This window comes from Chrysochloris asiatica, unplaced genomic scaffold, assembly GCF_000296735.1.
Source record: "Chrysochloris asiatica unplaced genomic scaffold, ChrAsi1.0 scaffold00019, whole genome shotgun sequence".
Classification (NCBI taxonomy): Eukaryota; Metazoa; Chordata; class Mammalia; order Afrosoricida; family Chrysochloridae; genus Chrysochloris; species Chrysochloris asiatica.
The window spans coordinates 14,861,946-14,873,351 of record NW_006408537.1 but is presented as its reverse complement, the minus strand read 5'-3'; the positions used below and the strand labels follow the sequence as shown (position 1 = coordinate 14,873,351).

General features: G+C 36.1%; 1 pseudogene; it reads left to right on the top strand.

The window, feature by feature from the left end:
- LOC102826071 overlaps positions 1 to 11,242 on the top strand; it is a 51,623-nt pseudogene extending 40,381 nt beyond the window's left edge.
- Positions 11,243 to 11,406: the final 164 nt, after the last annotated feature.

Here is an 11,406-nt window from a genome sequence, read left to right as displayed (position 1 = left end):
TTCCCTCTGTTGGTCTGTTTCTAATTGTTGTAGATGCTGTGTTAATGTGTTAATTTTGGTTCTTTCTTCTTTTTGAATGTGTGCATTTATTGCAATAAATTGTCCTTTCAGCACAGCTTTTGCCCTGTCCCAAACATTTTGTTATATTGTGTTTCTGTTCTCATTTATTTCTTGGAATTTGTGAATTCACGTTTAATTTCTTCTACTACCCATTTGCTTTTACTGCAGAGTGTTATTCAGTTTCCATATATTTGAATTTATTTCCTTGGTCTTCCTATTGTTGATTTCTAATTTGATAGCATTATGTTCTGAGAAGATGTTTTGTAGTATTTTGGTATATGTAAATGTATGGAGATTTATTTTGTGGCCTAAGACGTGATCTATTCTGGAGAATGTTCCATGTGCACTGGAAAAGAATGTGTACTGTGCTATTGTTGGGTTGAATGATCTGTACACATCTATGAGGTCCAGTTGGCTGATTGTGTTGTTTATTTCTTTTGTGTCTTTGCCATGTTTCTTTCTGGTAGTTCTATCCATTTTTGAAAGCAGTGTATTAAAATCACCCACTATTATTGTAGATTCATTTAGTTCTTTCTTTAAATCTATTAGAGTTTGCTTTGTACATTTTGGAGCTCTTTCATTGGGAACATAGATAATTATTATGGTTATGTCATCTTGTTCAATTGTCTCTCTAATCATGAGATGAGCTCTGGTAGCGTAGTGGTTACGAATCGGGCTGTGAACCTTAAGGTCAGCGGTTCGAAACTACCAGCTGCTCCGCGGGAGAAAGATGAGGCTTTCTACTCCCGTAAAGATTTACACCCTCGGAAACCCTGTACAGGGTCGCTATGGGTCGGAACCGACTCGACGACACTTAACAACAACAACAACATCATCTATTATGCTGGTGTTTACCTTAAAGTTTATTTTATCAGAGATTAGTACTGCCACTCCTGTTCATTTTTTATTGCAATTAGCTTGGTATATTTTTCCATCCTTTGACTTTTAATCTGTTTTGTCTCTGTGTGTGAGATGTGTCTCTTGCAGACAGCATATTGAAGAATCTTGTTTTCTTATCCATTCCTCCATGCTCCGTGTCTTAACTGGAGCATTTAATCCCTTTACATTCAGTGTAATTATCTATAGGTATGGATTAATTGCTGCTATTATGTTTGTGTGTGTGTGTGTGTGGTGCTGTTGCTTTTTTTGTTCTGTGTGTCTTCCTTTGTTGAGTTCATGATTTTTGTGTTCTTTCTTCTGAGTTTCCTCATAGTTTTAATGTTTCCATATTCTTCTTGGATTTTCATTTCCTTGGCATGTTATGAAGTGTTAATTTTCTCTGAAGTTCCCTTATAGTTCATTAACTTCTCTCTCCATTTATTGCAGTCTATTTTATCCTGTAATCTACCTGACCTTCTCACCATCTGGGTCTCTGTTCCTATGTGTTTACCTTCTTTCACATTGTAATTGTTTTGATCATGGACTGACCTCCCAGATTCTCTGAATTTGTTTTTATGGTTTTGTTCTGTTCTTGATTCTTCCTTCTGTCAATTTAATTCTGGGATGTGCTGCCATGTATGTCAATCTCTGGTTGTGCCTCTTCTTGTTGGTTCTCAGTCCACAGAACTCCTTTTAGGATGTTTTGTAGTGCAGAGTTGGCTTTCGCAAAATCCCTTAGCTTCTGTTTATCCTGGAATGTTTTGATTATACTGTTGTATTTGATTGATAGCTTTGCTAGATAAAGGATTCTTGATTGGCAGTTTTGTTTTTTTTTTCTTTCAGGGTTTTCTATATGTCTCCCCATTTCCTTCTTGCTTGCATGGTTTCTGCTGAGAGATCCGAGCTTAATCTGACTTATTTGCCTTTGTAGGTAGCACTTCTGTTTTCCCTAGCTGCTTTCAGGAGTATCTCCTTATCTTTGATTTTGGAGAGCTTGGTTATGATATGTCTTGGTGGTTTTCTTTTGGGGTCTATCCTTCCTGGAGTTCATTCAGGTTCTTAAATGTTTATCTTTTCACTTTTCAGGATGTTACAGAAATTTTCTTCCAGCAGTTCTTCAACTATTTCCTCTGTGGACTTGTGTGATTCTTCTTGTTCTGGAATGCCAATAATTCTTAAGTTATTCCTCTTTATGTTGTCCAACATGAATCTTAGACCTTTTTCAGATTTTTTTTATCCTTTTTTCTGTTTTTATCTTAGTGGTGTTTCTGCTCCCCCTCTTGGTCTTGCCATTTGGTCTCACCCAAGATGTCGGCTTCGGGCCTCTGAGCCTGGCAGATTCAAAAATACACAATTTCTTACTTCAGCTTCAAGTTCAACTAGCTAAAAGCCTTCAAACTTTAAAAATATTCCTAGCTATGTGGTTCCGAGTTTTGAAGCTCTGCCCTGGATCTGCTTTTCCTGGTATTCTGTGATATGGCTGACCGTGAACTTCACTGCACCTCCACCCTAGCCATCATCAGGTCCCACCTCTCCAACTCATTTTTTGTTGTTGTTGTTAGGTGCTATCGAGTCAGTACCAACTCATAGAGACTTTATGCACAACAGAACAAAATATTGTCTGGTGCTGGGCCAACCTCACAATTGTTGCTGTGCCTGAGCACATTGATGCTGCCACTTTGCCAACCCATCTCATTAAGAGATCTTTAGTTTTTTCTCCAACCTTGCACTTTACCAAACATGATATCCTTCTCCAGGGACTGGTCCCTACTGATAATATGTCTGAAGTATGACAGATGGACTCTGACCTTTCTGACTTCCAAGGAGCATTCTGGCTGTATTTCTTCCAACACAGATCTGTTTGTTCTTTTGGTAGTCTGTGGTAATTTTAATATTCTCCTCCAACACTATAGCTTAAATGTGTCAATTCTTCTACAGTCTTCCTTGTTCATGGTTCAGCTTTCACATGCATATGAGGTTGTTGAAAATATCATGGCTTGGGTCAGGTGTACCTTAGTCCTCATACTGATATGTTTGTTCTTTAATACTTTAAAGAGGTCTTGTAGAGCATATTTGCTTAATGCAATATATTGTTTTATTTCTTGACTATTGCTTCCATGAGTATCGATGGTTGATCCAAGCATAATGAAGTCTTTGACAAGTTCAATCTTTTCTTCATTTATTGCAATGTTATTTGTTAGTGCATTGGTGAGGATTTTTGTTTTCTGTACATTGAGGTGCAATTCATACTGAAGACTGTGGTCTTTGATCTTCATCAATAAGTATTTTAGTAAGTTGTTAATGAGACTTCCTCCAGTACTGATGCCACATTTTCTTCTTACATTCTAGTTTCTCAGATTATTTCTCAGCACACAGGTTAAATAAATATGATGAAAGAATACAACCCTGGCACATAACCTTGTTTTGTTCAAACAACTTCCTCTTGGTCTATGTAGAGATTCTTCATGAGTACAATTAAATATTTCAGAATACTCCTTCTCCACAATGTTGTCCATAGGTGACTTGATCCACACAAATGAAAGCCTTTTCATAGTCAATAAAGCACAGGTCAATATTTTTTTTCTGATAGTCTCTGCTTTCAACCAAAATCCATCTGACATCAGCAAAGATATCCCTAATTCCATGTCCTCCTTTGAATCTGGCTTGAACCTCTGTAAGTTCTCTGTCAATGTAGGGTTGCAACCATTTCTGTATTGCCTTTAGTAAAACTTTATTCACATGGGATATCAATGATACTACTTGATGATTTCTGCATTTTGTTGGGCTACCTCTCTTTGGAATGGATACAAATATGGATTTCTTCCAATCAGATGGTCAGGTAGTTGTTTTCCAAATTTCTTGCCATAGATGAGTGAGTGCTTCCAGGGCTGCATCAGTGTTTTGAAAGATTTCAATTTGTATTCTTGGCCTAAACTGAATTTTCTCATATGCATTTGACAGTCGAGGTATTCTGAATCACCTCATATGCATTTGACAGTTAAACATTGAATAAGGAAGACCATAGAAGAATTAATGCATTTGAATTATGGTGTTAGCAAAGATTACTCAATGTGCCTTGGGCTTCCAGAAGAACAAATAAATCTGCCTTGGTATAAGTACAGCCAGAATGCTCATTTGAAGCAAGGACAGCAAGACTTTGTCTCTCATACTTTGGTCATATTGCCAGGAGGAAACAGTCCCTAGAGAAGGACATAATGCTTGGTAATGGAGGGTGACTGAAAAAGGGTAATGACACAGTGGTAGCAACAATAGGCTTAAACATAATAATTGTGAGCATGCACAGACCAGGAAATGTGTCACATGACTCATAGCAACTCTAAGTGGATTTTTGGGGCTGTAAATCTTTATAGGAGTAGAAAACCTCTTCTTTTTGCCATGGAAGGGCTGGTGAATTTTAACTGCAGACTTCGTGTTTAACAGCCCAACTCATAACCCACTGCACCACCAAGGTGTTTTTGTAGTGACATGGTACAGGCAAATATAGTAGTTTCTGATTTCTGACCCTTTACACAATAACCTTCTGATGACCTTTATAATTGTATGATTGAAATTGTATATTCAAGTGTCCATTTGTTCCCAATGTTTGACTAATTATAAACAGCTTATGTTTTTATATACTATACTCATATTTGTGTTCTCAGTATTGAGTATAGAGGTAAATGATCAGTCTACATTTGTTTCATTTCATTGTTTCCAAAAGCATATTTTTAGGGTAAACTTTGTGATGAAAGAAATTAGATTTAGGTTTGAGAACTTGAATTCTAATCTTATTCCCCTTAAATTACTCTGAGATTATGTACAAATCACTTATTCTCAGCTTCTTCATTTGGCAAAATAAAGGATTTTGTCTGAGTATAAACTTCTAAAGACAGTTTCCTACTTTACAAAACTACTACATTTTAATCAGTTTGCAATTAGAGTATTTTAACCCACTCTAGTTTGGGAGCTATAACATGAAAAATAACTGCTCATGGTTTCAAATGCATCTCCTTACATGGTTAGTTATTCATTTTGTTAGTATTTATTAGATACAAATGATAATTAAAAATAATTCTATTTATAATAATGTTTTCCCCCATGAAACTGGTAGTATTTATTCCTCAGTTCATTTATTTTAAAGTGTAATTGTTAATCACCTATATTCAAAAGAGGTAATACTATTTATTTACTATTCATTTCTTTTAGTCACACTGCCAGAAACAGAAATACCCATAGTTCTTTCTCTTGTTTCCTTAGGAACTGTTTCTGTAGCAACCAAGTATCTTGAGCTGGAGATTCAATGCATGCCACATAACAATGTATGCATTAATACTGAAAACCAGCCTTTGCATTGTTTTTATTCTCCAGTTTAAAAATAATTGGTATCAAGTTAGTTGAAATTATAATAAATTATATATATAAAATATTACAGCAATGAGGCAAAGTTTTGATTGATTTCTTTAATCACAATTAAGTAAATAACTCTAAGAAAATGACATTTTTTAATCCCTAAATGTGCCAGTACTTTTTGTCTCTGATATCAATGTCAAGAAGAATGCTAAATTATCTCCTAAAAGTTATTACTTTCACATTTTAACATTCATTTTAATTAAAATTGTAAGGTCCAAATATAAAGTCTAGCTCATTCATGAGTATAATGTACTTTACACAATTGATTTAAACAATTAGATTTATTTGTGACATAAGTGAATAAACAAGTATGGCTTGTTTATTAGTATAACAAGGTCTCTGGAACTAGTATGATAAAATTTAAATGAATGTTTTTTCTATTTACAACTAGAAAAGATTTTATGTATATATGTCCCCAGAAATAAATGTAATGAAAAGTGAGATAACAGTAATTTGACTTCTAAAATACAAAACAGGCTTCATATTATATGTTTGGTAGTGTCTACTTGTGGTTTGTGCTGTTTCTTTTGTTTTGCTCATCTTCCAACATTTATTTCTTTATCCATTGCTATTCTAGATTCAAGTGTTTTGTGGTGTTTTTGTACATTTAAAAAAAAATTAAAAAATTTAAAAGCCCAAAACATTCAATTCTGTTTAAAAAAGCAGTATCTAGCAATTATTTGTACATGCTCAGACAAGAGATTTTTCTTGTTATGCTACAGTGAATTTTCTAAAAATCATACTACCGCCTTTACTCAAAGTGTTTTCTCAACTTAAAAGAATTTTTCAACCTCAAATCTTGCTGAAATTTAATTTTATTTGACATCCTCTATCAAAATTTAATTCCTTCAATCAAATTTTCTTAATTCCCTGATTCAATGGCACTTAACAGCAACAACAACCCAATCTTGAATAATTTTTGTGCTTCATTGTGGTTGCTGCTAAGTGCCATCAAGTTGGTTCCAACTAAATCCTGCCATTCTGCCCTCTAAGGAACACTCTGGTTATCCTTCTTCCAACACAGATTTATTTGTTTTTCTGAAAATACATGGTACTTTTAATATTCTTCTCCAACACGATAACTTAAAGACATCAATTATTCTAGTCTTCCTTATTCACTGACTAACTAAAATAAGCATATGATATTATTGAAAAGATCATGGGTTGGGTCAGGTACATTTTCATCTTCAAACAGACATCTTTGTTCTTAAACACTTTAAAGAGTCTTCTGCAACAGATCTGTTTAATGCAGCACATAGTTTGATTTCTTTTGACTACTACTTCCATGGATGTTGATGGTAGATCTGAGAAAAATGAAGTCTTGGACAATTTCAATCTTTTCTCCATTTATCATGATGTTATTTATTGGTCCAGTGGTAAAGATTTTTATTTTGTTTACTTCAAGGTGCGACCCATACTGAAGACTGTAGTCGCAGACCTTCAAGTAAGTATTTTGAATCCTCTTTGTTTTTAGCAAGCAAGGCTTTATCATCTGCAAATTGCATGTTGTTAATGAATCTTCCTCCAATCTTGATGCCATGTTTTTCTTCAAATAATTGAGGATCTTAGATTATTTGCTCAGTATACAGATAGAATGAGTATGGTGAAAGAACACTATCCTGGAGCATACCTTTCCTGATTTTACATCATTTATTGGCCCCTTGTTCTGTTTGAACAATGCTTCTTGTGCAGAGGAAATTAATACCTTCGTTTTCATAAGACTGAGGGATGATCCTGGCCAAGACAGAGTTAGTGAAGGAAGACAAATCACTAAAAGAGACCAATAAGTAGCCACCTCAGAGAGAGAAGATTCAGTGTCTTTGTTTCTTAATGCTGAAAATCAGATACCACAAACGGGTGGCTTTATAATACAGAAAGGTATTTTCTCACAGTTCTGGAGACTAGAAGTCCCAATTCAGGACACTGGCTGCAGGGCAAGGCTATCCTCGGTGGCTAGAGGGAAAATAAATCTTGTCTCCACTTCTGTAACTCAAGTGTGTTCCCTGGTTCCTTGGGGGTCTTTACATGGAGTCTATCTGCCTCATTATGTCCCTGATTCTATAAGTAAATGTGCTCTTCGTATCACTCAGACATGATTAAGGGTAGGACACACCCTACACTGATATGGCGTCATTAGTATAAAAAGAACAATCCTATTTCCGAATAGAATTACATCCATAGGCATAAAAGTAAAGAATCCAACACATATTTTGAGGGAACATAATTTAGTACATTATAGTGAATCTGAGTGAAAAGAATTTATTAAGAAAAAAAAAAAAGGATGGATGGCAATATCTGATAGTTGGAAGATTTCTTAAGACAGCAATAAAATATAAATTTCATGCCTATTGATGTGGAGGTTTACAGTGATTTTACAATACTTGTATTTGCAAACTGTATGATCCAAACCAGAATGTATTTTAAAGTAATTAAAAAATGAAGATATGGAATATTAAAAACAAAAAAATCATGAGTGGATGGTATTTTTCCTTAAATATTTGGTAAATGTCACCTATGAAGTCATCTGGGATTAGAGTTTTTATTTTGTATTGTTTTGTTTTGGGCAAGAAATTTTTTCACAAGTACAAATTCAATGTATATATATATATATATATATATATATATTTTTTTTTTTAACAGATAAAGAGCTAGTCGGTTTGTTTAATTCTTTTTTTTTAAGGTTTTTACTGTGAATTGAGTGATAGTTTACATGGGGGAACATCAGTTCATTTGATTGTAATGATTACAGTCCTCTGCATGCTGCATCATTCAACAGTATTTACTTCTAGTCGCTCCATTTTTGTATGTGTTTTTCTTTTGGTGGAGGTGGTGGGGTGGGGAGGGGTATGTATCAAAATACTCAGGAACATGCAATTATTCAAACCATGCCACCTGGCCGCCAGCACACATCCCCTTTCCTTCCATGAGTCTAGAATCTTCAGCTGCTCTATCTCTCCTAGCTTGTTTAATTCTTGACTGAGCTTTAGTACTTTATGTGTATCTGTAGAATATGGTATTTTCCCACCATCTTGAACATGAGAAATATACATGCAATGCCTGTTCTATCTTCTGTTTCATTTCTGTGTCTATTGATTAATTTTCCCACTTTTACTGTTTTGTCCTAATGCTTCTTTGTATGCCTGGTGAATATTTTACTAGATGTAAGCATTGTGAATGTAATCTTTGATCCTGGATTTCTGTCTATTGCTTTAAATAATTGCTTTAAATAATTTTTAGTTTTCTTTTTGTGCAGACACTTGGAAATGCTTCAATCCTTTTGAGGCTAGCTTTGAAGTGTATTAAACAAGACCAGTACAGCCATTTGTTTAGATCTAATTTTCCCCTCAATACTACTGATTGCTTAAATCAGTTCCCTGTGAGTCTTGTGCTTGTATATAATTGTAATGTTTCTGTGCTTTAACTTTTAGGAACCTGGACTGTTTCCAGACTTCATATTGCACCATAGGATAAACACTTGATCTCAAGGTCAGTTTGAACTGAAAGGCTGGTGGTTCAAACTCACCAGCCCCTCCTCAGAAACCCTATGCAGGGTCACTGTGAGTCAGAACCAACTGAATAGCACACAACAATAGCAACAACATGAACTCCATAAAGTGTTTGGACTGTTATTTTTTGGTGGTTCTTTCCCAATCTCACAGTGTTCTCACATAATTTTGATGATTAGTATTTAGTTGATGACTTAAAGCCAACCTTCTATAGATCTCTGGAGTTATCACTGTGCAGCTCTGATCTGTCTAGTTCTGCTCAGGAAATAGTAGCCGCCTTGCCCTCCCTGAAGACTAATCTCTTGCTCTTCAACTAATAAAAGAAACCATGTTATAGTCATGGTCCCACAACATATTTTACAGTACAGATACTCCAGGTGGAATGAAGGGGTAATTAAACAACCATTGTCATGTGCAACTTTTTCCCATGGGAAGTCCTTGTTTTATCTGTATTATCCAGTCTTCTACTTGTTCAGGGTAGAAAAATGAATCTGTTCTCTGATCACAATTGGAAGACATAAGTCCATTTTATGTAGAATGTACTTCTTTTGTAAATTACATTTTATTTCTGATTAGCAATTTTTTTTTAATTAAACTTCCAAATTATCTTCAGTTTTAACATTTTAATGCTGGCTATGTTCTGAGCTCTGGTAGCGTAGTGGTTACGAATCGGGCTGCGAACCTTAAGGTCAGTGATTCGAAACTACCAGCCGCTCCGAGGGAGAAAGATGAGGCTTTCTACTCCCGTAAAGAGTTACACCCTTGGAAACCCTGTACAGGGTAGCTATGGGTCGGAACCGACTCAAAGGCACTTAACAACAACAACAATGTTCTTTTCCTAGATATCATGGTGGTGGTGGTGTGCCATGGTGTCAGTTCCGACTCACAGCAATGCTGAAAGGGTCTTCAAGGCTGCACATCTTTATGGTAACAGAAAGCCTCATCTTTTTCCTGTGGAATGTCTGGTACTTTTGAACTGTTGATCTTGAGGTTAGAAGTCCGACTTTCAATCAGTTCACTACCAGGGCGCCTAGATATCGTATCATCTGAAAAAATATATTTTTCACTACATTGTGTTGTTGAGGACCTTGAAAAGAATTTAATAATAATAAAAAATTGCTTTGAAAATATCGTTCTGTATTTTCTCATATTTTAAAGAAAATGCATCTAAGATTTTACCACAAAGTGTGATGTTCACTATGTTTTTTTTGTTACTAGGTGCCATCTAGTCAATTCCCACTCATACTCTATGTACAACCAAATGATACGGCCCAATCCGGCACCACATGCACAGATATTTACTATTGTTGTTGTTGTTGTTAATTGCTGTCAAGCGGTTTCTAACTCGTTGGTACCCTCTATAAGACTTCCAAGGAGAGGCTGGTGAGTTTGAACCGCCGACTTTGTGGTTCAAACCGACCTTCTGGTCCAAAAAGACCTTGTGGGCCAGTACCTTTCCTATTTAATCTATTAAAATTTGTTATTTTATAATCCATTTTGGAGAGACAGGGGAGCGGCAGAGTTTGAGAAACCAGCAGCTGGATGTTCAGCTGCAGCCTTGCATCCTCTGAAGTATGGGGGATGGGGGAGGCGCCAAGCCCGCGAATGTGTTTATGTGGCGGTGGGGGAAGGGGGGTCCTGGTCTTAGGCTTCTCGACTGGGTCCTGTTTGCACATCGAACATATCTTGGCCTGTCAGAAATAGGAAGGTCGTTGATTATTCACAGGTTCAGGAATCTGATGATGCTGATGAAGATTATGGAAGAGATTCGGATCCTCCAGCTAGGAAAATGTGATAATCTCCTAGAGAAGCTAAAGATAAGAGGTGGTCTGGAAAGAATTCATAGGAAGACAGTGAGGACTTGGAAGAAAAAGATGTGAAGACCGAGAAGGATGACTCTCCATCAGCAGATGATAGTGAAGATCATAAAACTGTATGCCAGCAACGACAGGCAGCTTTCTAAATCAGCTTCTAAGCAGAGAGAAATGCTTATGGGAGATATGGGCAGTGAGAAGAACAGGAAGAGGATGAGGTACCATTCAAAGAAAATTTTGGCAACAGTAAAGACTTCTTAATGGGAGACAATGACGACAATGACTATGGCAGTTGACAAAAAAAAAAAAAAAAGGATGGTTAAGAAATCCAAGCCTGAGCGAAAATAAAATAAAATGACCAAACCCAGGTTAAAGGCAACAAATCTAGTGAAAGGCAAAGGGAAAGTAGATCGTCCCATAGCTTCAAAGGCATCAAAGGAAAAGACTCCTTCCCCCAAAGAAGATGATGAGGAACTAGAAAGCCTTCCTGAAGAGAAAACATCTGCCAGCCCTCCACAAGAAAAATCTGGGGATGAAGCATCTGAAGATGAAGCACAATCTGGGGATGATTAAAAGTGATGGTGGTTTGAAGAGAGATTTTATTAACAAGGAAAGAGAACCTCCTCCTTAAGACAGAACATGATTTGGCTATGGCTTGAAAGATGGCCTTTGAATGAATGGTTGTTTCCATTTGTTGAAGATAACATTCTCTCTCTCTCTCTCTCTCTCTCTCTCTC